This window comes from Lutra lutra, chromosome 1 (genome assembly GCF_902655055.1).
Source record: "Lutra lutra chromosome 1, mLutLut1.2, whole genome shotgun sequence".
NCBI lineage: Eukaryota > Metazoa > Chordata > Mammalia > Carnivora > Mustelidae > Lutra > Lutra lutra.
In genome coordinates, this window is record NC_062278.1 from 119301355 (window position 1) to 119318773 (window position 17419).

A 17419-nucleotide genomic window follows, 5' to 3' on the forward strand; every position below is an offset into this window, starting at 1 on the left:
GCACTCGCGGAGAGCAGGCATCTTAGAGGGAACTGCTAGCGGTGGCAGGGGGATGGGAGGGGGGACGGCCGGAGAGACGCAGGGCCCCGGGGCGCCTGCAGGTGACCCAGGAGGCTGGTGACTTAGGATCTCCCAGCCGTCCTAACCAAGGCTCCCAGGCTTTCTTGCCTTAGAGATTTTCTTAAGTTTTATTTCAATCACCTGCTGTTCATCACAATACGTGCACTCCTTAATTCCCATCGCCTGTTTGACCCATTCCCACACCCACTTGCCTTCTGGTAATCATTCGTTTGTTCTCTACAGTTAAGAGTCAGTTTCCTGGTTTGCCTCTCTCTCTTTTTTCCCTTTGCTCATTTGTTTTGTTTCTTAAATTCCACATATGAATGAAATGAAATAGGGTATTTGTCTTTCTCTGACTTGCTTAAGCATTATACTCTAGCTCAATCCATGTGGTTGTGAATACCAAGGTTTCATTCTTTTTATGGCTGAGTAATATTCTATTGCATCCCATAGAGCATTGCATATATATACATATATGTATATATATACATATATGTATATATATACATATATATATATTCACATCTTCTTTATCCATTCATCAATCACTGAATCAATGGACACTTGGGCTGCTTCCATATCTTAATAATGCTGCTATAAACATAGAGATGCATGTATCCCTTTGAATTAGTGTTTTTGTATTCTTTGTAGTATGATTGATGGATCATAGGGCAGTTCTACTTTTTTAGCTTTTGAGGACCCGCCATACTGTTTCCCACGGTGGCTACACCAGTTTGCATTCCCACCAACAGTCCACGAGAGTTCCTTTGACTCCACATCCTCACCAGCACTTGTTTTTTCTTATGTTTTTTATTTTAGCCGTTCTGACAGGTATGAGGTGATATCTCATTGTAGTTTTGATTTGTGTTTCCCTGATGATAATCATATGTGTCTGTTGAACATTTGTATGTCTTTTTTAAGATTTTATTTATTTATTATTTATTTATTTATTTAGAGAGCACAAGCAGGGGAAGGGCAGAGGGAGAGGAAAAAATCTCTAGTAGACTCTGTGCTGCGCATGGAGCCTGACATAGGGCTCTATCTCATGACCTGAGCCGAAACCGAGTCAGATGCTTAACCTACTGAGTCACCCAGGTGCTCCCATCTGTATGTCTTCTTCTTCTTCTTCTTTTTTGAAGATTTTATTTATTTATTTGACAGAGATCACAAGTAGGCAGAGAGGCAGGTGGAGAGAGAGATGGGGAAGCAGGCTCCCTGCCAAGCAGAGTGCCCAATGAGGGGCTCGATCCCAGGACCCTGGGATCATGACCTGAGCCAAAGGCAGAGCCTTCACCCCACTGAGCCTCCCTGGTGCCCCTGTATGTCTTTTTTGAAGAAATATATGTTCATGTCTTCTGCCTATTTTTAATTGGATTATTTCTGGTTTTTTGGTGTTGAGTTGAATAAGTTATATATATATATATATATATATATATATATATACACACACACACACACACACACATATGTTATATATCATATTATACATATTATATATTATATAATATATATAACACATATAATATATATAATATAATATATATTATATATAAATTTAATAATATATTATATAATATATATAATATGTATAATATGATATATAACAACTTTTTTTAAAAGATTTTATTTATTTATTTGACAGAAAGAGAGCACAAGTAGGCAGAGAGGCAGGCAGAAAGAGAGGGAGAAGCAGGCTCCCGGCACAGCAGGTAGCCCAATGCGGGACTCCATCCGAGGCCTCTGGGGTTGTGACCTGAGCCGAAGGCAGATGCTTAACAGATTGAGCCACCCAGGTGCCCAAGTTATTTGTATATTTTGAATACTAACCTTTTATCAAAAATGTCATTTGCAACTATCTTCTCCAATTCACTAGGTTGTCTTTTAGTTTTGTTGTTTCTGTTCTGTGTAGAAGGCTTTTGTTTTGTCGTTATCCAAATAGTTCATTTTACTTTTGTTTCCCTTGCATCATGGGACCTATCTAGAAAAATGTTGCTAAGGCCGATGTCAGAGAAATTATGGCCTGTGCTCCATTCTAGGATTTTTATGGTCTCAGGTCTCATATTTAGGTCTTTAATCCGTTTTGAATTTCTTGTCTTAGAGATTTTGGGGAGTGGCGAACCACTGCCTATGAGCTCTGTTGACCTAGAAAATTTTCTTTAAGGTTACATCCAAGGGTAAAGCAGGAGCAGACTTAGGAAATGGGGAGGACATGCATTTTTCCAATCAGGAGAGAGTCCACCTTTGGAAGAGTCATTCGCTCAGGTAATCTTTATTAATAATCTCCTTTTATGGATGCCAGGCACTATGCTAACCACTTTATTTGCCTTATTCATAGCTCCTGTTCTCAAGGAGCTTGAATCTAGTGGAGAAGACAAGATATTTACAGTGTCTGTGGCATCCCAAGTGAGAAATGCAGGCAACCACACTAGGAGAGTCAGAGAAGGGATCTCCAGTTCTGTTCTTTCCTATAGAGCTAGAGGTTTGAAATGTCTGGGAGGGTTGGCTCGTATCTCTTATAGCCTGTTGATTTGTGATTCTGTGTGGCATTATTATCCTTGGAACGTCCATCCTGAGAAAACAAGAGGGCGCTGGGTGGCTCAGGCAGTTAAGCATCTGCCTTCGGCTCAGGTCATGATCCCAGGGTCCTGGGATCAAGCCCTGCATCAGGCTCTGCTCAGCCAGGAGCCTGCTTCTCCCTCTGCCCCTCATCCCACTCATGCACTCGCTCACTCTCTCTCTCAAACAAATAAATAAAATCTTCAAAAAAAAAAAAAAGTTAACCAACAACAACAAACAAGAGCAAGTCCTTCCTGCTCCAAACACCCAAGTTGTCTTTGCTCCCGAAACTATTCATCCAAAATGGTAATAATGATGACATCAATGAAGAAACTAAAGTCAAATGAAAGAGAATAAAGGCTCTCTCCCAGGCCTTTTTCTTCACGTGGTATGCATTTTCTACTCACGTGGGTGTAATCACCTTTGTGTCTATGTATATGTGATAACTCCTGGATTATAATCTCTTATTATATTATAATTTTATAATATTATATATATTATATTATATATAATATATTATAATACTATAATATATATTATAATTATAATATATTATAATCTCCAACATTCTCTCCCAAGCTCTTCCCAAGAAGATCCAGACTTATATTTTTAACTGTCTGCTGGTCAATTACTCCTCCCAGAGTGGCTGCAACACAATGTGTCCTTAACTGAATTCTTATCATCTGTCCTAGCCGGTTTCTTCCCTGTTTGGCCACCACCACTGTTAATGGCACGCCTGCATCCAGGCAGCCCAGCCCCTTACAGCTTCACTGCTCACATCCAAGGGGTCACCCATTCCTGCTGATTCTAACTCAGAAATGTTTCTTTTCTTTAAAAAAAAAATTTTTTTTAATTTATCTAGTTTAGAGAGGGGGTAGGGGGCAGAGGGAGAGGGAGCAAAATCTCTAGCAGACCTCTCACTGAGTGTGGAACCTGACCCGGGGCTTGATCCCATGCCCCCGAGATCACACCCTGAGCTGAAATCAAGAGCCTGGACACTTAACGGATTCAGCCACCCAGGCACCCGAACTCGGAAATGTTTCTTGAATCCAAACCTACCCTTCGTCCTTTCTGCTACTGCCCTGGGTCTAGATTCATCATGGCGCATCTGGACTATTTCAGCAGCCGCCTTAAACAGGGCTGTCTCCAATGCCAATTCTGCCCAGCAGCCACGGGCATCCTTCTAAAATGTATATTGGATAGTCTCGCCCCTGCTTTAAAGCCCTTTCATGGCTTGCCATTGCCTTTCTTACCCTTAAAACCAGGTTCAACAGCTTTAGGGGTCCCCAGAGGTCCCTCCAGTCTGCCTGGTGGGACTCTAAGCATGCTATCTCCTATTTATCCCGAGCAATTCCTCTTGTAAATGTTTTGTTTTTTTTTAAAGATTTTTATTTATTTATTTGACAGGCAGAGATCACAAGTAAGCAGTGAGGCAGGCAGAGGGGGGGGGGGGGGAGGCAGGATCCCTGCTGAGCAGAAAGCCTGAGGCGGGGCTCAATCCCAGGACCCTGAGGTGGTGACCCGAGCCAAAGACAGAGGCTCAACCCACTGAGCTAAATGTTTTATATATTAAGGTTCTTCACAGAATTTATTTTGAGGAAGGCAGCAGTTACCCCTCAAAAAAATCCCTAGAAAGCCAGCCGTCTTGATGGATTTGCAGAGACAAGCCAGTTTGTTGGCAAATAGCCCCGGCAGCTCTCCCTCTCTCATCTGGACCAAGCTGAAAGGACCTGAGACTTCCAGCTGAAATCGATGCGGCTCTACAGCTGAGAACAACACTTTCCCATGCCAGCAAGACTGTACCCTGACTGCAGAGCTCAGGATCCGACCCCCCCCCCCCCCCCGCAGGCCGCTCGAGGCAGAGGGGATCGGACTACTTCCTCTGGAGCACAACTGATGGCACATCCAGCCCCGCCCTTGCCAGGCACATTCCTCCTTGGGATGGTGAGAGTTTGGGGGACTATGTGCCTTTTTCTTTGAGCCTGCTCCAAGTGTTGTGGATTCTGTACCCATCTCCTGTTCAACTGTATAACAAAGCCAAGTTTAGTGTCCAGTAGGACACCAGCATTTCCGAGGAGAGCTGAAGTGAAAGCAAGGAGCTGGGTGCTTCTCAACTGGAGGAGAAAGTCCAGATGCCTCATGTAGCCTAATCTTGCCTGTAGCCTCTCTTCATTATTACCTGCCATACTTCAACATGTGTCTACAAGTGGGTTTCATCCAGTCTTTTTTTTTTTTTTTTTTGAAAGAGAACTTTTATTACTTTTACATATGGAAGATTCAAAGCGTCCTCTCAGCCTAGTTTGGTGACCGAGTCTCTAGCCTTTGTCTCTTCCAACTTGGCACCGTGAGCCACCCATTCTGGACCCAGGATGTTGCCTCTCCAGTGATGGTGGGTCTCATCATATCATTGTAATTGGTTCTGATGGCTTCCACCAGCTTGGCAGAGCTCCTCTGTCTTGCGAATTAACCTGTGTGAAGGCAACAGTAGTGCAGGTCTTCCCATGAACCAGACGCCCAGGCTGGCCTTCCACTTGGTAATGCGGTAGGGGACCGCCATCTTACGACACAGGGCAGGCATGAAGACAACCAGTTCAGTGGGATCCACATCAAGTGCAATCACTACCAGCTGAGCCTGCTTGTTTTCCACAAGGTGGTGACAGTATTAACCCTAGCTTGAAGGACAAGAGGCATCTCAGTGGAGACATCTGCTTTGCTGACAACTTTCTTCTCAGCCCAGGCCAACGGTCTTGACTTCTTCTCTTATTCTGTCTCTGGTCTGTATCTGGGGGACAGCTTGGGCAGTTGAGCAGCTGTTTGGCAGTCCAGTGAACTCGTTAATCACAGGAGGCACTTTTAGACATTTATAGAGAATGGCCCTTTGTCACTGCAGCCAGATGTAGCGGGCCCACTTGACAAAGCTGGGGAGGTCCCTTTTGGGCTGGATATCCCATCTGATGCCAGAATTCTTGGGTCTTTTCTCAGAGAGGGGACTGACCATCTTCTTGTCCTCCTGCTTCTTCCCATAGCAGGGACTGGGGCCACGTTCTTCCTCTTAGCCTTCTTTCCTTGGTGGCATCTTGGATGCCCAGAGGTGAGAACAGGTTTCATCCGGTCCTATCTGCTCACAATTTCCCTAAACACAGAACAAATGTTCCCCACTCTGTATTCCCTGTACAGTAGGGTTGTACAATAAGACCTCCCCTTCCTTGCAATGGTATCTCCTCTGCCTACCGCAGCCCTCCCCATCCCCAAGCCATTGCTTGGGCTCCCCTCTTCTGGGAAGCCTCCCCAGCAAGATCTCCACCTGTGGTGTTTTCCACTCTGCCTTGGGTTCTCTGCCCCGGCCACTGACCGGCAGCCTGAACATCTGGGCCTTTACTCTGATGGCTGGGCCTGGCCAAGCAATGAGCTAGTGCCTCCCCCGCTTCTCCTGGCCTCAGCGCATGACAGGGAGGGGATTTCCTTTGGGGCCTTAACTGGGAATTGTTCTCTTGCCCCACGTCAGCTGGCTCCTGGGGGACAGTCTTCAGTAGTTTCATTTCCCTCATCTGGAATGTAGTTTTTAAGAACCAAAAGTCGAAAACGGAAAGAGGAGAGGCCACCGCCCACATTGGAACTACTCAACCCCTCATGATGCCAGTCCTGGAAGAGCTTAGAGGTCAATGCAAAGACTGAGGGCAAGTGAGGTTGTCCCGGCTGAAGGTCCTTCTTGGCTTGTACACTCCTCTGCACCAACCATCTCAGGGAGCAGGTGGGTCTCAAATCATTGGGTCAGCTCCTCTTGCTTCTTGGGGCCCACCAGGTGGGGACTCACACAGTTCATAAAACTCTCCCAGGAGAAGGAGCCCATGGCCTCTCTCAGCCACTAATTCCAGTGACTGGCCTCTGTGTGGACACTGCCTCTTCCTTTTCCGGAAACACTGACAGTATCAACATACGATCAAAGATTTTGTGTGGTGCACAGATGACAAGAATCTGGCAGAAGTCTCCTGTCAGTGCCAGGGTGTGGTGAGCCCTGGGTTGTTGAGGGGGAGGGACACGCACAGTAGGCATGTTTCTGTTCAGGGCAGAATGGAGGGGAATCATAGACAGGAATGAGGCGCTGGGAGGGTCATGGGAGAAGCACCCACGACTAGTGGGTGACTTCAGAGGCAGTTTTGTGGAAGAGGCAGCATCTGAATTGTGTCCTTCAGAGATGGGATTGGGACTGGGGTCAAAGACTAAGAAGAGATAAGGAAGACCGTGTGTGAGATAAAGTTCCCCTCGAGGAGAGACTGTAGGAGAGATGATGGGATCTCTTTGTGTCTCTACGGGACTCTGATCACGGTTCTGTCTAGTGCTGCCCACAGCCACTTCTTGTTCTGGTTCTGCAGGTCCTGGGGCCAGGGATTATGGTTTGCTCACCTTGGTGTGGATGCCCAATAACACCTAGTCTAGCACCTAGTGCGTACCTAGCGAATTTTTTTTCTTCTTTATTGAATTATAATGGGCACACAACACATATAAGATTGTATTTTGTTTTAGGGGTACAACTTAGTGATTCAACATCTATATACATTAAGAAGTGATCTGTGATAAGCCTAACTTTGTCACCATACAGGGTTGTTACAATATTATTAACTATATTCCCTATGGGGTATATGACATCGCCTTGATTTCTTTCTTTCATACCTGGAAGTTTGTGCCTTTTAATCCTCTTCTCCTATTTTACCCATCCCCCAAGCCCCTTCCCTCTGGCAACCACCAGACTGTTTTCTGTATGAATCTGTTTCCGTTTGTTTTGTTTTTTAGCAACAAAAATTTCTTTAAATGAATGAAGGTTAAAGTGTCATTTGCTCTGGAGCAGTTGGAGAGGTTGAAGGTTTGAAAAAAATCACTTGTTGGTCATTGAGAAATCCTTTTTCATAATTGATTACTATAAATCTGAGCATCCTTACCATGGTTTCTAGGCCTTGCATGATCTGGTCCTGTTGGGGGAATGTGATCAAAAAAGACATGACCACTGGGATGCCTGGGTGGTTCAGTCGGTTCAACGTCTGTCTTCGGCTCAGGTCATGACTCCAGGGTCTTGGGATCGAGTCCCACATCAGGCTCCCTGCTCATTGGGGAGCCTGCTTCTCCCACTCCTTCTGGCGCTCCTCCTGTTTGTGCTCTCTCTTCTCTCTGTCAAATGAATAAATAAATAAATAAATAAATAAATAAATAAAATCTTTTACTTAAAAAAAAAAAAAGACATGACCACTGATTAACCCATGAGCTGGACGAGGATACTTTCAGGTTCTTCACTCCCTCCTGCATCCTGGGAATGTGGGTTCCACTTGCCTTTCCCGCTCCCAGAGGCTGCTGCATGGACATAGCCTTGAGATGGTGACAAGATGTTGAAAATACCTGCAGGGTATATGTGGCTGAGCCTGGTTAGGTCGTCTTTATATACTTTTAAGATCGGAGGCCAGGTCCGGGGATCTATTCATCTTGCCGCTACCCATGACAAACCTGGTATGTAAGTTTCCTTTGCTATTATTAAAACTGCCACCTACCAAGCCATCTTCCACCCAGGTATATGGTCTCTTAATAACTCTGAGAAGTAGGTAGAAGTAGGTACTGATAGTCTTAATTTACAAAGAAAAAAAAAAATAAGGCTCAGGTTGATCACGTGTTTTGCCTGAGGCCACACACTCAAAAGTGTCAGTACCAAGTTGTTTTTAGTAACAGTTAGTGGTTTCTTTAAAAAAAAAATTCCGATTATAAAAGCATTACATAGATACTGGAAAGGCTAAAAAGAAGAAAATCAACCACAGAGGCATAATACAGAGACAACTCATTATTAACATTACGTTCTGCTGCCTCCCAAGCTTTTTCTATGCCTAAGTGATATTTTTAATATAAAGTTAAGACCAGATTCCATGTGTTCTTTTTAAAACTTACATATAAATAATTTATAACAATACGCTGGACTTGTTTTCCTAGGTCCTTAAGTTTTCGTGGATAGGATTTTGATTTGCTCCACAGTATTCTGTCACATGGGTGTCTCTAATTATGTATCAGTCCTCTTTCTTGTGGCATTACAGTCCAGGTCCAAATAATTGGTTCTTATGCCAAAATCCTGGGGCCAAAGGTGTTTTCAAAAATCATAATTTGTCCTGATTTATAAGGGTAACACAGGCCATATGCCCGCTAATTCTTTCAACAGGGTCTAGAACCACACTCCCAAATCACCACATTAATATTTTGGCAACAAACGTACATATCCACATTTGGGGGTAAATGATAAAGGGAACAAAATAAGCTTCTGTCAGCTCAGGTCAGGTTTGGCAACCGAATGAGTTTGTGCCCGACTCACATACACACACATTGCTGGCTTTTAGAGTTATTTGGATTTCAGAGTGGTGGACTCCTGGGGCAGATTCGAAGCCCGGCTTGTTCCACATGCCTGAAGACTATGGCATTCTAGAATGGCAGCAGAAGGAAAGGCATAACCATGAAACAAGGTCCCGACTGCTCAGGGACGAAAAAGAATTAAAAAAAAAAAAAAAAAATGGTGGGGGGCATCAGGCTTCTTGCTTCGCGGGGAGCCTGCTTCTCCCTCTGTCTGCCTGTACTCTCTCTGTCTCTCTGACAAATAAATAAATAAAATCTTAAAAACAAAATGGTGGGGGGATTCCTCAAACAGGGAGGGGTGCAGGCCTGAAGGCCAACTGTAGGACAAAGAGCAGGTTCCTTAGAAGTGAGGGAGTGCGCGGGAGGGAAGGAAGTGAAGGTTATGGAGACCAAAAGGGCCTCAGCAGTGAGACAAAGTGCAAATGTCACAGAGCACTGGTCAAAAGCTCCCAAATTCACTTCACACGCGCGCGCGCGCGCACACGCGCACGCGCACACACACACACACACACACACACCTCAGAAGCTCTACATGTCAAAGAGGAAGACTACCCCAGGGGCTCCTGCCAGGCCTCCTGAGACCCTAGGATTGAGGAGAGAAGGGTCAAAGGCTCAGAAGCAGCCTGTTGTGGGAGAAGAAGGAGCACAACCTTGTTGATTTCATAGAGGAGTAGAGTGTGGGCCCCATTCTCCTCCCTGTTCCTGTGTCAAGTGTGGTTTGCTGTCAAGTGGTAGCAGGTTCAGCCACAGCCAAGGCAGGTAGTGGGGAGAGGGGCCCAGAGAGCGAGAGGTCCTGTGCTGGGCGCCCTGAATCGGGAGGATGATTTGCTACGGCTGCTTTCAGCTGGGGAACAGAATGAATGGTGGGGACTGGGGCTTCTGGGGTGTGCAAGGCATGCTGGGAAGTGTGGGTTTTAATTGGCAGTTGGGCAGTTTAGCCACAAGCTGGGGGCAGGGTGGGGTCCGAAGAGGAGGGGAAGCTGGTGAGCCGGAAACAGGGAGGAGTGATCTTTTTTTTTTTTTCACATCAGCACACCAGAGGATGATTGACCTATCAGAACCCATTTTTATTAGCCTAGCACTGAGCAAAAAGGCTGAATTTAGGCCTTTCCCCGGCTCTGAAGGACATTCTTCCTCTTGTCCGCTTCTCAACACAGTTACCAAGATCTGTCACAGCCACGATGCATTTCCCATATGCATCTTGCCAATTCCCTCCTTCGGGAATCTTCTCATCTCTACTAGGTTATTGTCACGACCCTCTTAGTGATTTCACTAAAGACTCACCTCCCCAGAAACCTGCTCCAATGAATCCCATCCTATTCACTCTATTATCTCTCCTTACACAAAAACACCACCTAATTCTTCCAACTGTCAGCATCTTGATGCTTGAAAACATTATACTAAGTGACAGAGTGACACGGTCCTTGACCGTACTATCTTGAAAGAGTGCAGAGTTTCTCTTTGTAGCTGTGGGGTATTTTGAGGCTATACATTTAGCTTTCCAAAGGAAAAATATTTCCCTGCCATTGACCTCTCCCTTTAACATCTATTTAAATGTTTTTGTAAATGTTATGTTTTGGAGATTTTTTAAGTTATAGATTTTTTTAATTTATCATTCCAATTTTCGAATATGAGCTGCCAGAGGGAGTGCTACAGATTTCCTATTTAAAATGGAATTATCGGGGCACCTGGGTGGCTCAGTGGGTTAAGGCCTCTGCCTTCGGCTCAGGTCATGATCCCAGGGTCCTGGGATCTAGTCCCGCATCGGGCTCTCTGCTCCACAGGGAGCCTGCTTCCTCCTCTCTCTGCCTGCCTCTACCTGCTTGTGATTTCTGTCTGTCAAATAAATAAATAAAATCTTAATAAATAAATAAATAAATAAATAAATAAATAAATAAAATGGAATTATCCTTGGGGCGCCTGGCTGGTTCATTCAGTTGAGCCTCTGACTCTCGATTTTGACTCAGGTCGTGATCTCGGGGTCATAAGAATGTCTCTTGCGTGGGTTCCATGGTCAGCACGGAGTCTGGGAGTCTCTGCCTTTCCCTCTGCCTCTACTCCTCCCCCTGCTCATGCTTTCTAGCTCTCACTAAAATAAATAAATAAAATCTTTAAAATACAATTATCCTGGGGGGCCAGGGTGGCTCATTTAGTTGGGCGTCTGCCTTGTACTCAGGTCATGATTTCAGGGTCCTGGGCTCGAGTCCCACATCAGGCTCCTTGCTCTATGGGTAGCCTGCTTCTCTCTCTCTCCCGCTGCCTGCTGCTCCCTCTGCTTGTACTCTCTCTCTCCCTGTCAAAAAAATAAATACAATCTTAAAAATGTGTATAAAAAGAAACATTTCTTTCTCTCTACATGTGAAATAAAAAGCCCTTTGGCCTTGACTAAGAAAGCTTTAAAAAATAAGTAAAATAGGGGCACCTGGGAGGTTCAGTTGATTAAGCAACTGCCTTAGGCTCAGGTCATGATCCTGGAGTCCCGGGATGGAGTCCCAGGATTGAGTTCCTCATTGAGCTCCTTGCTCAGTGGGGAGTCTGCTTCTCCTTCTGACCTCTCCCCTCTCATGCTGTCTCTCTCTCAGATAAATAAATAAAATCTTTTAAAAATAAACAAATAAAATAAAATAAAATTATCCTTAATCCTATGTTGGAGGTGGTTGCTAAGGAGATCTTTAATGTATATTAATTAAACCATATTAATATACTATCCAATTATTTTAAGTATAATATAAAGATAATACATACTTAAATATTTATAAATTTATATAATTTAATGTAAAAATTAATTATATATCATTAGATATCAGAAAAATCCAGGCAGCTGGTATTCCTTGTTAGAGAGAAAGGGGCACTCATCACTCTGAGAGCAGAAATGACTCCCTTCATCTGTTAGAGGAAAAGAAGACTGTGTACCTAAGGCTTGGATCTATACTCGTATTTGCTGGGCTTCTGAGAAGTGGTCGGCATCCAAACCCCCTTACTATGTAGGGCAATCATTCTTTGCCTGGCCTTGGTAGGAAACAGAGCCCCATCCCTTGGAAATTAGGGAATGATTGCATGATCCAGGCTCATCCATCTGAATCAGAGAACCATGGGTCTGAAGTAAGCAAGACAAAGGAGCTGACTGCGCCAGAGGCATGGCAGGGGCCTCTGATGTCTGAGCCAATGGTGGCAGCAACGCCAGGGCCAGGGCTCAGCAGCCAGAGTGATACCGCTTTCCAACCAGGCTGTCCCCTTAGCATGACCACGGCTGTGGTTACAGCTGCCCACTTCCCCTTGGTGCTGCTCATTTGCTCATCAGGATCTTCAGCCTTCACATTGACGCTCACCCACTATCCTTCCAAGAATCCCTTTCCTGCTCAAAGGAGCCAGAATCCGTTTCTGTTGGGTGCAGTCGAGAATCCCTCCAAATGGGGGGAAAAATACAAAAAAACCCTCTTAAAGTTGGAAAAGTTGATGGGGGAAAGAGGAGAGGCAGGGGAAGGGAGGAGGTATTGCAATTTAGAAAGGTAAACTATAAGGTTTTTCCTGGAATTAGCAGAAAGCCATGACAGCAACAACTCTTGCTGGAATAAGAACACATTAGGGGCTCCTGGGTGGCTTAGTCGGTTGGACATCCGAGTCTTGATTTCAGCTCAGGTTATGATGTCTTAGGTCATGATCTCAGGGTTGTGAGATCAAGTCCCACATCAGGCTCTATGCTCACTACGGAGTCTGCTTAGGACCCTCTCTTCCTCTGCCTCTCCCCACCGCCCCTGCTCTCTCTCTCAAATAAACACATAAATCTTTAAAAAAAAAAATCTCTCTCCCTCTCCCTCACCACTCCCACCCATCTCTTTCTCTCTCTTTCTAAAAAAAAAAAAAAAGAAAAAAGGGATAAGAGTACATTACATTCAGTTATGAGCAAAGCTTTTGGATTCTTCCCAAGGAAACCAGGACTACAATTCAAGTGGCACAAGTCAAAAACTCGAGTCCACCGCCATAGAAGGACTTGTGTGAGTGATAAAATCCTTTTCAGAGACAGCTGTGTCTGATATTCTGAAATGGTGTTTTTGGTGCGTGTACTTTAGGAGTTAAGCCTGGAAACACATTAAAGAACAAGAGTGAAATGTTAGCCAAAACTTGATAGTAAGAAAACTGAAATATTTAAAACATGCCAAAAATATTAGAGGAAACATTAAGAAAGAATAATTTTTTCAGGTGAAGTCATCTCAGCTCAAACTGAAGAACTGAGAGAATTAGCTTATGATTATGTGGTAGAAATATTGCAGTTTGGGTTATAATTACTATTTAAATTATTCTGAAATTAGAATTCTATGTAATTATAATCACAGTTGTTATAATTGAAATTATTGACAAGAAAATGGTATTTTCTAAGTTTATAGTGATTTATAGGTTAAATTTGGCAATACTGAATTTAAGATCACTTTAATGAAATGATCCTTCTTTCAACCTTAGGATCAAACATCTTCAGTCATACAGATGGTTTTTTATTACATGGGGTAAAGTCAGATATACTCCCGGTGACTGGAAAAGGAAGCAGGCTTAGACAACAGCTTAATTGAAACAGCATTACTTAAGAAACCCAAAAGGTATAGCACTCTCCAAACTCACATAACTTTAGAAGAAAAAGAAAAACAAACAAAAAGAGAAGAACTCTTTCTTTCAAGGAGGAGCCACAAGGAATAACCATTCTACTTGGAATCCATCACTAACCTCAAGTGGTCCCCAGAAGTGTGCCCCTGTTTTCGTTCTGCCAGCCGTGTCTGTGAGGAGTGCGAGATGGTTCGTTGGCAGGAGAAGGAAAAGGTGTTTAAGAAAAGCCTTCCTGCGCCACTTGTCCTAGGAGGGGATGAAGGTGTTCTGGGAGGTTAGGAATGGAAATGGTGTCGGGTTGTAGGTCATGGGGGAAAAAAGGCTGAATGTGGAAGGAGAGAAGAGATCCAGAAATCAGATCACCAGCCTCCGCACATCAGAAAAATGGCCCCAAAGTGGGGAGATACGGCTGGAGGGGGGAGATCTTTCCATCCTCAGGCCGGCTGGATGTCTGTCCAGCTAGAACCAGACCGTGTGACAAGCTCTTTTAACCAGAGACAGAACTTGGGCTTCAGAGTCAGACTCTGGCTCGAATGCTCATGCTTCAGCAGCTGGCAGGAGGATGAACTTGAGCAGACATGTGTCCTTTGGGCCTCGGCTTCCCCATAGGGAAGGCGCCTCTCACACAGCAAGTGTTCAATAGACCTTAGCTATTATTATTGCCTGCTGACAATTTCATCTTCCAGAGAGCAGAGGAAGTACTAAGGGGAACTGCCACTCTGAGCCTAAATTTGGCCAAAAGGAGGAATTGGTTGGCAGAGTGGAAGTGACAGAACCTTGCAAGAAGGCAACTGTGTCTTCTTGAAGTTGGCGATGGTGAGAAAAGTGACAGCGCACTGGGAGATGTGGTCCCTCTATTTTAATAATTGAAAGAAAATACAGGGCTTGAGACTTTAGAAAGATAATTTATTTTCCTTTTTTTTTTAAGATTATTTATTTATTTATTTGACAGAGAGACACAGCGAGAGAGGGAACACAACAGAGGGGGTAGGAGATGCTGGCTTCCTGCCAAGCAAGGAGCCCCATGCGGGGCTCGATCTCAGGATCCTGGGATCATGACCCAAGCCAAAGGCAGACACTTAACGATAGAGCCACCCAGGTGCCCACAGTTCAGTAGCTTCTTAAGAATAGTCACTTTAGGGGCGCCTGGGTGGCTCAGTGGGTTAAGCCGCTGCCTTCGGCTCGGGTCATGATCTCAGGGTCCTGGGATCGAGTCCTGCATCGGGCTCTCTGCTCAGCAGAGAGCCTGCTTCCCTCTCTCTCTCTCTCTCTCTGCCTGCCTCTCTGTCTACTTGTGATCTCTCTCTGTCAAATAAATAAATAAAATCTTTAAAAAAAAAAAAAAAGAGGGACGCCTGGGTGGCTCAGTTGGTTAAGCAGCTGCCTTCGGCTCAGGTCATGATCCCAGCGTCCTGGGATCGAGTCCCACATCGGGCTCCTTGCTTGGCGGGGAGCCTGCTTCTCCCTCTGCCTCTGCCTGCCATTCTGTCTGTGCTTGCTCTCTCTCCCTCTCTCTCTGACAAAAAAAAAAAAAAAAAAAAAAAAAAAAAAAACCTTAAAAAAAAAAAAAAAGAATAGTCACTTTACCCCTCAGATCCCAAGTAAGTGAATAAAGGGAAAGGAGCTTAAAGAAGCCATATAGGTACATATATGTTTGACTATAAGAGAAAGGCAGCCTAAGATGAACAGAGAGGGGCATGCCCACTGGTGAACACAGAACATGGAACGGATACCCAACACACTTTTGAGAAAGTGAAAGCCTCACATGAATAGAGGCCCATTAAGTGCTCCGTAAAGTCATATTCAAAGCAAAAAAGGGATACTCTGTTTGTGGTCAATGCTGTCATGTTGGTGGGTGACAAAGAGAAAGCAGAACTCCTCAATTTATGTTTTGCTTCTGTTTTCTCTGTCAGCGGGAATGTTCTTAGAACAGAAACACCCAGAGGAAAAGTTAACTCAAGGTGGGAGAAAAGGCCGCAAGAGACAACCCCAGTGTCTCTACACGAATTCCAGGAATCCGACCAGAAGAAATGATCTTCCAGAATGTGGGGAGATTTGCGAATGAATTACCCTGGAAGCATCATCCAACTGTGGAGGCAGGCACTCATCACAATGTTCAAAACAGTGAGAAAATTCAGTTCTACACACCACAAGCCATTGTATTTATTCTGATTCCTAGAACCAAAATGGATTATTAATGAGAAGGTTCACGAGCCCCTCAAAGGGGCAGTGATCACTAAGAGTCAGCTTAGAGGACTACACATTTTGATCCTTGCCATCTCTTCCCCAGGGAAGTTTGCAGTGCAAACACTTTAAATGAATTATGCCAACATTGATTAATTTCCATCAGGAATGTGTTTTCTGGAACAAACAGTAAGTCACTTTAACGCTTTGATCATCTTTCGATGACACTGAGACATTTCCATTTTATCTGTTTTAGTTTTAATCAACTGAAAGATTTTTTCACCAGGATCAATGCTTCTTCATTTCAGTTTTTAAATTTTGTCTCATGGCTTGGCTCCTTTATCTGTGTCAGATTGGTCTCAAATTTTACTAACGTTCCTATCATTTTAGGTGACATTGTGATTGCATCCCTGCCCCCCACCACCACATCTGTTTCCTTATTCCCGGTGACTACCCCAACTTTTGTCCATATCTCCACCAGGCAATCTGGGAACTCTGAGGGAAGCTAACACCACCCCTGGCTGAAGCAATGGGATGTTATTATGGCAGGAGATAAGACATGACTTAATTCAGGCCAATGAGGTTTAAAAAGGCCTTTTGTGGGGCTTCTAGGAAAGCAGTTCCCTTCTCTTCCTTGCCTAATGTGGTATGAAGATGTGACGTCTAGAAGCACTGCAGCCATTTTGCTGCCATGAGGAAACCTCAGCTGAGGGCTAAGCCAGCACACAGAGTAGGTCAGGACCTGGGGGCTTGCATGGAAACTAAGCTGACAAACTATGTTTGAAGGAGTTATTTATGGGCTTTACAGTTGTAGAAGCCATTAAGTCCCCTCTCTGCCCCCCCCTTTTTTAGCTAAGTTTAGTTGAGCTTTCTGTTCCTTGCAACTGAAACTGTCTTAACAACTCTTAGGAGTTGTTTAAATGGCCATTATGGGTATAATTTTTCTTTTTTTTTTTTTTTAAGTTTATGTATTTGGGGTGCCTGGGTGGCTCAGTGGGTTAAGCCGCTGCCTTCGGCTCAGGTCATGATCTCAGGGTCCTGGGATCGAGTCCCACATCGGGCTCTCTGCTCAGCAGGAAGCCTGCTTCCCTCTCTCTCTCTCTCTCTGCCTGCCTCTCCGTCTACTTGTGATCTCTCTCTCTGTCAAATAAATAAATAAATAATCTTTAAAAAAAAAAAAAAAGTTTATGTATTTATTTTTAGCAACCTCTATACCCAATATGGGGCTCGAGCTCACAACACCAAGATCAAGAGTTGCATGCTCTTCCGACTGAGCCAGCCAGGCGCCCCTACCAAGTCCAATTTTCTGCCTCAAAGTTTGCAGGCCTAAATTTTGTTAAAATTTTTATTTTCAATTGTTTAGTTAAAAAAAATTGGGGGGTGCTTGGGTGGCTCAGTCCTTAAGCATCTGCCTTTGGCTCGGGTCATGATCCCAGGGTCCTGGGATCAAGCCCCACATCAGGATCCCTGCTCCCCTGGAAGTTTGCTTCTCCCTCTCCCACTCCCCTTGCTTGTGTTCCCTCTCTCACTGTATCTCTCTCTGTCAAATAAATAAAATCTTTTAAAAAAATTTTATGTTTCATTATAAGCAATTATCAGTTTTATTTTCTATTGATTGTGTCTGTCAGTGATAGTCATTATGAAT

At 44.3% G+C, this 17419-nt stretch overlaps 1 pseudogene; it reads right to left on the reverse strand.

Annotated features, from left to right (window-relative positions):
• Positions 1–4906: 4906 nt before the first annotated feature.
• LOC125083301 (60S ribosomal protein L7a-like) lies at positions 4907–5173 on the reverse strand (annotated as a pseudogene).
• Positions 5174–17419: the final 12246 nt, after the last annotated feature.